The following is a 13,276-nucleotide window of genomic DNA, read 5'->3' as shown; positions in this document are numbered from 1 at the left end:
TGCGTTGTGTATGTTTGTACATATATATGTATATATATCTATATATAATATTAATTAGAGACAAAACCACTATTTTGCAAAACAAACAAATTTGAAACTGACTTGAAAATCCACCTGAAGATTGTCGATCAGTACATGAAACAATTGTAGTGGCGGTTTTTTAACTTTTTATTAAAATTTTATGTATTGATTAAGTCTTTCCTTGTTTGTTTTGCAAAATAGTGGTTTTGTCTCTAATTAATATATTATATTATATAATATTTTACTATAAAATTGGATTTAATCCTAAATCTGATTTTTTTCCCTGAAATTTGGATTTATTCCCTAATATTTATTATATCTATATATATATATACATATATATATATATATTATATATATAGATATATATATATAATATATATATATATATATATATATATATATATATATATGTATATATACATGCACACATACACAAGGTTGGGTGGGGCTGAAAATTTCCTGACTTCGGATAAAACAAAATAGCTGAGGATCAATCAATTACGATTTTATTCAGCAAATTCTATCTCAGATTCACACATTTATTGTGGCCGTCCTTCAAATTTTTAAGCCCTAAAAAATAAGTCATGGTATTGGCCCTCCAGCCAGGCCTTTCGCGACATACTTAAAAACAGGACGGCATCCCCACCATATATATATCAATATACATGTGTGCGCGTATGTATAACTATGTAGATTTATATGTATGTAACACATTCATGTATGTCTGTTCCAGTGAATGTGAATGGGCGTGTTTACATATACACATCTCCGCATGAACATACATATGTATATATGCACACAACACACACGCACACACACACACACACACACACACACACACACACACACACACACACATAATATATATATATATATATACCTACATAAGGTAGTAATATGCATGCATATACATAAATATATACATTCATACATGCATACATACATATATACATGCACATGCTCAGCCGTATTTCGTCTGCCGTTACTTTCTGAGTTCAAATTCGGCCGATGTCGACTTTGCCCTTCATCCTTTCGGGGTCGATTAAATAAGTACCAGTTACGCACTGGGGTCGATATAATCGACTTAATCCGTTTGTCTCTCCTTCTTTGTTCTCTGTGTTTAGCCCCTTGTGGGTAGTAAAGAAATAGGTATTTCGTCTGCCGTTACGTTCTGAGTTCAAATTCAGCCGAGGTCGACTTTGCCTTTCATCCTTTTGGGGTTGATTAAATAAATACCAGTCACACACTGGGGTCGATGTAATCGACTTAATCCCATTGTCTGTCCTTCTTTGTCCCCTCTGTGTATTGTCTGTGGGCAATAAAGAAATATATATATTTATGTTTACGTGCGTTTGCCTATGTGTGTATAACACCTGTTCATGTTTGCTTGTTTCTTCATAAATATCATATAGAAGTAATACTACATTTTTGAAATTTTAGAACCAGTTTGTTTCTAAAATTATTTACATTATTATTAAAATGATATTTCAGAGGTCATCACATCGAGAGTTGAACTTGAAACCTCGGTGCCAAATACTTTGTAGTGTGTCGTAGTATTTTCCTTTTGTAATTTCTCTTTTCCATTCATCGCAGCTCACTACAAATAAGCGTTTATATAATTATCGCTTATATACATCAATCACTTCTTCTCTTTCTTCGTCTTCTTTATCTTCTCCTCCTCCTCCTCCTCCTCCTTCTTCTTTCTTTCTTTTGCTTCTTTTTCTTCAACTTCAACTTCAATTTCTTCAACTTTTCTTTCTTTCTTCTTCTTCTTCTTCTTCTTCTTCTTCTTCTTCTTCTTCTTCTTCCCCTTTCAATACATCGAACAGTACCATCTGTAATATGCGACATACTCTACCATGCAACGGATGCGACACTACGCATATAGCGATTCATTCTTTGACTCAACGTTGCATTATTTAGTGTTGTTGATCTCGTAATTTGCGTTACACCAGTTGTTACACTCTTGTCTTTCAACACAGAAACGCATATATTATACGTTATGTCATTATATTTTGCTTTGCTTTGATAGTGATCGGAGGCAGGAACGAATAATTTCCTCAGCATGTAATATTGCCAACGCTACATGTGTAACGCTACATGCACGTGTTGGCTTCTTTGCCTGCGTTCATGTAGACAAGATTGCTTGATTATACCGATTGATCACATGTTTCATATGTTGCATATTTTTTATCTATTGCTGGTTCCAGTCATTGGACTGCAGCCCCGTTGCAGCACTAACTTGAAACTTTTACTCGAACAAATCGCCTCGACTACTTGCATTTTAAAGCCTAGTTTTTTACGGTTAAAACTTAGATTTTATGTGAATAAACAAACACAGAGGACAAACACACATACACATACAAAAAAAAAATATGTTCAAAGTGCCACGCTGTTGGATTGAACACGGAACCATGTGGTTGAGAACCAAACTTCTTACTACCAAGCCACCATTTTATTAAAACACTTTTCGCGCAGCAACGATCACATATAAGCGCATTCGATTGTACATTTTTCATACGTTCGGTATTAAACCTTGAATAAATGATGTGCCTCTGTTATCATTCATGTATAACATGGTGTGGTTGAATGGTTTCAAATGTTCGTTTCGGAGTCATGATGACCCTTTGATATCTCGAGGAAGCCATATTTTCAATAGCCTCAGGCCGACCGATACCTTGCGAATGAAATTACGTAGACGTGAAATGAGGGAGACCCCACAATATGGAATTTAGCTGTTAATTAAATGTACAGCCTTGTCACACCGTCAAACTAAAACGCTTCAGAATTACATTAAGCCTACACGTATTAGAGGAAGAGTTGCTTGCATGCTAATTCGAATGTCGGGTGCAATGGCCCAGTGATTAGGGCAGCGGACTCGTGGTCATAGGATGGCGGTTTCGATTCCCAGACCGACGGTTTTATTTATTGAGCGAAAATACCTAAAGCTCCACGTGGCTCCAGCAGGGGTGGTGGTGGAAAACCCTGCTGTACTCTTTCACGACAAATTTCACTCTTTCTTCCTGTTTCTGTTGTTCCTGTATTTCAAAGGGCCAGCCTTGTCACACTCTGCCTGACGCTGAATCTCCACGAGAACTACGTTAAGGGTACACGTGTGTGTAGATTGCTCAGCCACTTGCACGTTAATTTCATTAGCAGGATATTCCGTTGATCGAATCAACTGGAACCCTCGTCGTCGTAACCGACAGAGTGCCACGATAGTTCGAATGAGCATGGTAGTTCGATTCATAGAGCAACGGAACACTCGTTTGGAAATTCTGAGATACATCATTAAGCATCTATCCATATATCTATCACCATTTTCATCCCTCTCTAGCTCTCGCCCTCTCTCTCTCCTTCTATCTGTGCGCATGTATGTGTATGTGCATGTAAACTATTAAAATATGCAATTTGAAAGTTGTCAACCAGGAAGATCTTTGAATGGAAGACTGGTGAAATGGACAAATAAAATGATTCGTATTACTTTTCTAAGAAGCAAGTATTATCACATCTCTTAGTGAAATGTGTGTGTGTGTGTGTCTGTGTGTGTTGTGTGTGTGTGTGTGTGTGTGTGTGTGTGTGTGTGTGTGTGTATAGCTTGATTCGGTTCTATCTAATTTAAAGTTTCGCAGGCCTCAAAAGAAATCCATCTCAGGCTATCGTTTACCAGTGATCGTATTGATCATACACACACACACACACACACACACACACACACACACACACACACACACACACACACACACACACACACACACACACGCGTATGTCGATGCTCAATGGCCCAGTGATTCAGGCAGAGGACTGGCGGTCGTAGGATAGCGGTTTCGATTCCCAGACAGTGCGTTTTGATTGTTTATTGAGCGAAATTACCTATATATATATGTAAATATCTATGTATAACACAGATACGTACACGCGCGCGCACACACACACACAAACACACAAATACACACACGTATACACGTAGACACACACATACACATTCACATAAATGTATGGAGTGATGGATGAATTGATGGATGGCTGATATATTATTGCTGTTGTTACTTTTGATATTACGGTCACATGAGAAAATCTAACACGTTGCATATAACATTTTCTTAATAGTATCTACTTTGGTCAATTTAGTTTAAGTTGTAGTTTTTTAACGTTAAATATAATTTACTCCCAATTTTCTTGTTCGAAATTCTTTATATCTCTTAAATTCTTTTATTTGACGCGATATGTTCTCTCAATCTTTCAGAGGCGAACTTTCTGAACTAGCAGAATCGCTTTCGCATCGATAAAAATGCGTTGTGATTTGTTTCGGGCCTTTACGTGCTGAGATCAAATCCTGCTCTTTGGCATCCAGCGGGGTTGATAAAATTGAATAGCGACAGTGTCTCTGGCATCAGGACTTCTTGCCATCATCTAACATTTGAAAAATCATGGAAAGGTGAGCTTTAAAGCGGACAGGGTATTGCAAATAACGCGTGGTTAATGTATCTTGAGTTCAAACATTCTGATTGCTCAATCTACTTTGAGTCTCTTCAAGTCCTGTGTCAAGAAATTAATATTTCAAACTCTCATAGTTTTTGATAATCACTTATCGTAGTTCTTGAGAATTTGCATCATATCGCTGTGGATGCGCTCTGTTCTAAACGAGCAAACACTATTCAACTGATTCTGCTAACATTCTAATATTTAGTCGGCGTGTACAAGAGCCCTTGATAAGTTATAATTCAGTAGTGGTAATACATAATTTTATCAGATTTTATCTGCGAGAAATGATAGACAAATCTCTTATATGGTGACATTTATTGTGGTTCTAGTCTTATTTGCCTCTTCAAAGACGAATAGCATCTCATCATTAGATTGATCTATCAGTGTTGACCTGTGGATTGACAAATAGTAATTCATTACATCTGTCAACTATAATATTATAGTATGCAACTACCCCACAATATCTCCTATTTATACTCCTGCAATATTTACAAAACACCATTGAGTCATCTACTCCATGTTTCCCTATAGACGGCCTTATATTGTGTTAGTGTGTTAATGTAACGTGTATATTACAAATCACTATTATATCCTAATCCGAGCAATTATATTTTATAATCCGTATTATATGAAGAGATTTTACCTTCCATCTACTTGAGCTCGTGTGTGTATGTGTGTGTATGTGTGTGTATGTGTGTGTGTATGTGTGTGTGTGTGTGTGTGTGTGTGTGTGTGTGTGTGTGTGTGTGTGTGTGTGTGTGTGTGTGTGTACGCGTGTACGTACTTATGTTTTTTTTTATATATAGGAGGTGGTATTACTGTTTTTTTTATACAGGAACAACTGTTATCCTCAATCAATTTATACATGTCAACTATTGTGACGTTACGATGAAATCGTCATCTAATGCAGTTAGTGTTTTACATGTTAGCGGCGTGACGATTGCAAACGATTGCAAAAGATCAGTATATATCCATAGTCATGTTTGTTTTATTGGTGTTAATCTTATAAAACTACTTTAATATTGTGGTTAAGTGAGATAACTTATACGAATGCAACACTAACATATCATTAGAAAGTGGATCTCAAAAATGTTGCTAATATTTTAAGAATAGTAATAATAAAAACCGTATCAGACAGGTAGTCATAATGAGTATACTGGACTTCGTATATTTTATTCCACTGTCGCTTTGATGTTATGTACTGCTCCTTCGCTCAATAATAATAGTATGATTATAATAAATTCTTCTGTATCACAGGGTTATCAGATATGGGGACTTTAGAAAAAAGGAGATGGAAGAAAAGCAGAGAAGGAGGTGATGAGATAAGAACTATATATATTGTATACAAAATGTGTGAAACTTGGATGGTGAATTCCTTCTGATATACAAGAATCTCCAGCGAGTGTCAGTCAAAGGAGCCGGTAGACACAGGATCACCATGGATACCAAGGTTTCAAAACGTCACCTAATTATCGCTCTTTAATCTCGATTCATAATCTTAGAGTAGTTCCAGTCACCATTATAAGTGCACAAAAATAAATTACGTATTGAAGATTTCACTGGGGGCGAGCACTTACCGCTCCATCTCCATTTTGCTTTCCAAAAATGGACTTGAAAATGTTGCTGATGTATTTAGTGAAAGGATTGTTCTGAATCTTTTTATTCTCCTTCACCGCACGACCTGCTTCGTCAGAGCCACCGGAAGGGGTAACTGTGCCTACCTCACCTTGCTAAATGTGAGTAAGCTATCTCCACGACTGCCTCTGTTCATAGTCAGGTTTCTTCTAAACTGATAAGAGCTGGTCTATATAATTGCACAAGCTAACACTGTTCGGACGTTGCAACAGTTTGCGCAATGCATTCCGTCTAGATTAAGGGACAGGTACTACAATAGCTTGCAATACGAAGGCCAGCAGTCGTCTAATAATTTGCCAAAATGTCTGAGAGCTCTACATGGAGTGGGGGTTGATGTTCCTAAAAAGGAATTTAACCTTCTGCTGCCCAAGATCCATGATGAACTTACAAGAGTGCAAGAAACTCAAATGAGGACAGCAAAAGCCATTGGAAAGGTATAGATCTTGCCGATGCACCAGCATGGCCACAACCTTTGTGATGAAACCAATAAAAGAATAAAAGAATATACGTACATACACTTGCACGCGTACAGACACATACACATAAACACAAACACACACACATATATATATATAGGCGCAGGAGTGGTTGTGTGGTAAGTAGCTTGCTAACCAGCTACATGGTTCCGAGTTCAGTCCCACTGCGTGGCATCTTGGGCAAGTGTCTTCTGCTATAGCTCCGGGCCGACCAATGCCTTGTGAGTGGATTTGGTAGACGGAAACTTAAAGAAGACTGTCGTATATATGTATATATACATATATATATATGTGTGTGTGTGTGTGTGTGGGTGTGTGTGTGTGTGTGTGTGTGTCTGTGTTTGTCCCCCGAGCATTCCTTGACTACCGATGCTGGTGTGTTTACGTCCCCGTCACTTAGCGGTTCGGCAAAAAAGACCGATAAGTCCCAGGGTCGATTTGCTCGACTAAAGTCGGTGCTCCAGCATGGCCACAGTCAAATGACTGGAACATGTAAAAGAGTGAAGAGTATATATATTGGTCTGCTCACTTAACCTGCGGGGTGGCGTCATTTGAAGGCTAAAACAGTGCGAAGCACATTGTGACCAGCAATATGTAGCAACATCTGATGGCTGGTCGGTCACGGTCACGGTGATATATATATATATTATATATATATAATATATATATATATATATATATATATATGCGTGGAGAGGGAGAGGGAGAGAAAGAACGAAAGAAAGAGTGAGCGACGAAGAGAGCGAGTAAGAGACAGAGTTTGTGAGCGGGAGAGAGAGAGAGAGACAAGGAGAGAAAGAGTAGATGAATAAATAGACAGAAAGACACACTGTTTGATAGCTAGACACACACATACACACACACACACACCGTATCAGTCTGTTTTTTTTTTATATATACGCACAAATGCATATGAACAACAGATATACACAGATATGTATAAATATTAGAAATATTAAAATTACTAAGTCTCTCCAAAAGAGAACAGCGGCAGCGTTCCCGGAAAATAATAGTTATCGCCATACTAATATGGCATTCTTATAAAAATAAGAATAAAGCTGTCCGCTTATTAGCTCCATGAGGCCATCGCCTTAAGTTAGCTATTTGATACACAAACTGTATCCATATAACCTTCGAACAAGGGAGGTCAGTCGCCTCCACACTACTTGACGGCAGCTACAGACGCGTTTCGGGGTATTGCCCCTTTTCAATGCAGCGTAGCCAGCCAGTAGGTGTCGCTTCCGACAATCTCTGTTCGATGGTTTTATTTACCTAGTTTCGGTGGAATACATCCACTTGTTTTCAATAATAGAAATATTAAAATTACTAAGTCTCTCCAAAAGAGAACAGCGGCAGCGTTCCCGGAAAATAATAGTTATCGCCATACTAATATGGCATTCTTATAAAAATAAGAATAAAACTGCCCGCTTATTAGCTCCATGAGGCCATCGCCTTAAGTTAGCTATTTGATACACAAACTGTATCCATGTAACCTTCGAACAAGGGAGGTCAGTCGCTCCACACTACTTGACCGGCAGTATGGCGATAACTATTATTTTCCGGGAACGCTGCCGCTGTTCTCTTTCGGAGAGACTTAGTAATTTTAATATTTCTATTATTGAAAACAAGTGGATGTATTCCACCGAAACTAGGTAAATAAAACCATCGAACAAAGATTGTCGGAAGCGACACCTACTGGCTGGCTACGCTGCATTGAAAAGGGGCAATACCCCGAAACGCGTCTGTAGCTGCCGGTCAAGTAGTGTGGAGCGACTGACCTCCCTTGTTCGAAGGTTATATGGATACAGTTTGTGTATCAAATAGCTAACTTAAGGCGATGGCCTCATGGAGCTAATAAGCGGACAGCTTTATTCTTATTTTTATAAGAATGCCATATTAGTATGGCGATAACTATTATTTTGTATAAATATTTATATAAATATATTCATACGTGTGTGTGTGATCATATATGTGCCTATATTTGTCAATGTCTGAATGTAAATATGAGTCTCATAAATATGAGACTTACATTTATATTTGGTTTTGTATCAAATGACTGAAAAAGACTAATTTACTCGTTTTTATTTTCATTTGGCGATGTCTCATGCCGAAGAAACGTAAACAGATCCAACTGCTAGGAATAGCAGTGAAACTAAAGACGGGATTTTAAAATAGTAAATATGGCTTTCGCTAACAGTGACATCATCAACACTCTTGTGAAGACCAAATGATCACAGAGCAGAAAATTTGAGTCCATGTGCTTAAGGGCATATCAGATTTATGTATATCTTAAACGCATGCACTCTCCTTACCCTCGCTCTCTCACTCCACGTACAATGTTTCGACCAGCTTTGAATCTCTCTCTCTCTCTCTTTCTCTTTCCCTCTCTCTTTGTCTATGTTTTTGTTTTTATGTTTTCGTTTCTCATTGTATTGAACGTTTATTTTGTCCTGTACCCATATATACATGTATATATACACATATATGTGGGTATGTACATATATGCATATAGTTATATATTATACATTATATACATACATACACACATACATACATACATACACATATATATATGAAAGTTTTATCTGATACCAAATTATATATATATATATATATATGTACTTGTCTCAGGGATTACAGCTCCTTTTCGTATTATGTATCGTTGTTACGGCATGTGAGCACTGGCCAAGTAAGTGTGGAGGGCTTAGAAGTTCCCTGGTTTAAGTTGCTTGCTGTTTTCTTCAGTCCATTTATATTTGGTATCTAGGTCTTTTTTGTAGATCAGCATCAGAAGATTCCTTGACCAACCCCTTATATTCCTTTGTGTCGTCGGCATAGTTATTAAATATAGCTGTCTGGGTAACTGACAGCAAATATATAATATCTACATACTTACAATATATATATATATATATATATATTATATATATATATATATATATATATATATATATATATATATATATATATTATATATATATATATACATATACATATTATATATATACATACATATATATAGAATATGAAAGGTTTAGCCACGAATAGGAGTAAGTACTATAGTAGGTCGACCGTTAGGCTCTAAGATCAGAGCTAAGGCTAAATCCAGAGATCCGTGTTAGGATTCCATTATAGCATGTATAATTCATATTAAAAGAAAAATCAAAATCAAGACTGAACGAGTATCTCAAATCATTTTGAATGATTTAATTAGGGTAAGGGGTATTTAAAGTCTTACAAACGTTCTGGGATATTTCCCAAATGGCAGGTTAGCATGTCAGTGCATTGGGTTTTCCATCACCAAAGACAAGATATCAACAAATTAGGTGGGGAATTTTATTCTTTCTAATGTTTAAATCTTTCCCCGCCTAAAAATATTCATACCTTATCTCTGATGATGTAATACCCAGTGCACGGACATGCTAACCTACTACGTGTGTTATCCCAGAAACGACTGTAAGACGTCATATTCATCTTGCCCTAATTAACTTATTATAAATGACTTGAAATACTAGTTCTGCATTCGTGTTTATTTTTCTCTTATATTATGTAATATAATATGATATATATTATATATATATAATCTATATATATATATATATATATATATATATATATATATATGTGTGGTGGGTGTGTGTGTGTGTGTGTGTATGCATATATATATATATATATCATATGTAGACACAATACATTCGTATGCATTCATGCATACATACATATATACATATATATATGTGCGAGTGTATTTGTGTGTGTGTGTGTGTGTGTGTGTGTGTGTAACAGTATACATATGAGTGATACGAGTGTCCTCTTGTTTTGTGTGAAGTGGTTGCACATATGTTCTTTCGTGAGCGCTTTTTTTTTTGTCTGGGATTGTGTATGAGGTTTAGTCATTCAAACTTGCACTCATTATTAAATTGTCAATCTCGGACAATAGAGGATTATTTCAGTAACAAAGCTGAGCTTAGCCTGCGGATTAAGGTTATGAAAGGCAGATTTAGACGAAAGTTAATTTGTTCATAACGCTGATTGAGGATACGTCTCTTTTGCTTTCCTCCCGCTACATCACTACATTCTGCTTTGAGGAGCAAAGCATACACTGAAAATAATGTTTCTATTTAAAGATCCACAGCAGAACGTATTATGAGTCAGCGATATATTATTTATACATATATATCGATCGCCCGTTCATTGCACATAGTACCTACTCTATGGGGCAACCTAATTTTTATAAAACAAAATCGTTCTTACAAAAAGAATCAATACGGAGGTTCACTTTTCCTAATGGATTTTGAAACTTAAGTTGTTACATTTACAAATGGTTTACGCTATACTGGGGGATAGCGTAATACCCTAAACGGCCTTCTCAGGTATGGAAAAACTTACATTTTGTTTCATTTTGTGGAGGATAGTAATAATTTTTTCTCATAATAAACCAAGTGTGAATTATTTAATCGACTACTGCTATTTTGTACATGCATTAATTGGTACCTAAAATTGCTAACATTCAAAGTATCGAAGCAGATATAGCACACGTTATTTTTTTCTTCTTCTCCGCATTACATTTGATCGTGTTGCATTTCAGTTTTGTTTTCTTTTCACATGTTCGATAAATAAATATAGCGTCTCATTGTAACTTGTCCTCACGTAACACGCTTCGGAATCTTGCAAATATAGATAAATGTTGAAAGAAAAGTAAACAAAAATTGTGTATACTAAGGATATTATTTTAGCTTACGACCGATCTGCAACCTGTGCAAAGTTTGATTAGATTGCAAAGAAAAGGATAGATAACCTTATAAATCAAACAGTTCAGAATATAATAGTGACAGTCCACTTACTACGAAGGTTATCGATTCTGATGTGACCCCATTTATAAGCAGTGGTTATTTTGTTTAACCTTTAGTCAGTAATGATTGAAAACTTATGATCAACAACATTTTATCTGTATCGAAGCCATCTTTCTAAAGAAGTACAGTGAATTGAGGATTATCTCGTACGTATTTGTCATACTAAAACTAGTGTATGATCTGCTATTTATAACAATTTAATGTAGATTCTCTTTATTACGTTAAATCAATACCAAAGATCACTGATAGAAGAATCTAGTACTTAAGATCTCATTTTGCTGTGCTTTTGTTGCGGCACAGTATGACATGTTACGTAAATCGAAAAAAAATTTAAGTGTTATTCAATATATTGGAAATTACGATGACCAATTGTCCATCTATTATGTGTTAATTTCATAAAACTTGACGTCAACCAAATAATTTGAAGTTTCTCAGAATGCAAACTATTTTTCGCATGTAGTAGACTTACCAAATATTAATTGATATTCAGTGCATTACACCTTAATGAGAAATTATCCACGGCCAAAATATATCCGTATTAAGTACCAGGGTATTAGAAATAAAACTGATAGAATGGCAAATAGTAGTTTAATGTTGTTTCATTTTCACTTAGTAGCCGTCGCTAAATTAATTCCCTTCGCTGCTGTCTCTGTGTTTTGTTGTTGATTTTTACGGGTGGGATGAACGTCAAAATTATTGGAGTACACCTCACCCCAAATAAAGCGTGTTTGTATGCATCAGTTATACGTATCATTATCAGAACTTCAGTAAAAATGATTTTAGGGAAATAAAATATTTAATTTAGCCACCCACGATTCCGTTGCTAAGACTCACTCACGTTATTCTCTGCATTTTATCTTCTCTCTTCTGTCGTTTGCAGTATCTAATATGCACTCATTCGTTACAAGACTGGCTTTCTGCCTGCAGAAATATTTTAATACACTCACTATAAATCCAAGATCTCATGTCTGGGTTAGAAATCAATTATGGCTAATATTCTATTCCTGTTGTAAGAAATGAAATTATTGTAAATAGAGTATTTTTCGTTTAGATTCAAGAATTCTATAAATCAATTTTCTAAGTTGGCGAATTAATGACACAAATTTCTTACTTGTTTTATTTGGCATTTACCCAAAAAATTGATAGATGTAGAATGTTGTGTAAATCAGGAACAATTCTTCGCTTTTAGTTCATACTTTAACGTAGGCTCCCATCCACACTATTTCCTTTATCAGATTCGGAATAAACCTCACTGCTCTCAGTATCTATATGTTTGCATGTATGTATGTATGTATGTATGTCTGTATGTATGTATGTATGTATGTATGTATGTATGTATGCATGTATGTATGTATGTATGTACGTATGTATGTATGTACATACGTATGTATGTATGTACGTACGCATGTATGTATGTATGTACGTATGTATGTATATATGTGTGTGTATATATATATATATATATATATATATATATATATATACGTCTACGTGTATACACACGCACAGACACACAACGCGCACAACACACACAACACACATGCATGTATGTATATTCGTATGTATATATGCATAGAGAGAGAGAGAAAATGAAAGAGAAAGAGTGGAAGAGAGAGAGGAAGTGAAAGTGGGTGGGAGAGAAAGTAGGAGGAAATTTGTTCGAACTATATAAAATTACATTCAGAATATGAAATGATATTGGCAATTAATGATGGTAAATCTAACGACATGCTTAGGTTATACCAAATAATAAAATGATAAACAGAATTTGCCTCCAAACGAATAATAAAATAGCCGTGATAA

At 35.8% G+C, this 13,276-nt stretch overlaps 1 protein-coding gene across 4 annotated transcripts in view; it reads left to right on the top strand.

The window, feature by feature from the left end:
- Positions 1–13,276, top strand: part of LOC115218477 (beta-1,3-galactosyltransferase 5) — a 272,442-nt gene that overhangs the window by 22,205 nt on the left and 236,961 nt on the right. The window contains exon 1 of one of the 4 annotated variants that reach the window (XM_036504324.1): positions 10,693–10,993. The exons of the other annotated variants lie outside the window; for them this stretch is intronic. The gene's annotated coding sequence lies outside the window, so the exon portion shown is untranslated. Of the gene's footprint in view, positions 1–10,692; positions 10,994–13,276 lie in introns of those variants that run through there. 4 annotated transcript variants of the gene reach the window in all.

Source organism: Octopus sinensis, linkage group LG1 (genome assembly GCF_006345805.1).
Source record: "Octopus sinensis linkage group LG1, ASM634580v1, whole genome shotgun sequence".
Taxonomy (NCBI): Eukaryota; Metazoa; Mollusca; class Cephalopoda; order Octopoda; family Octopodidae; genus Octopus; species Octopus sinensis.
This window is presented reverse-complemented; position numbering and strand designations above follow the sequence as displayed.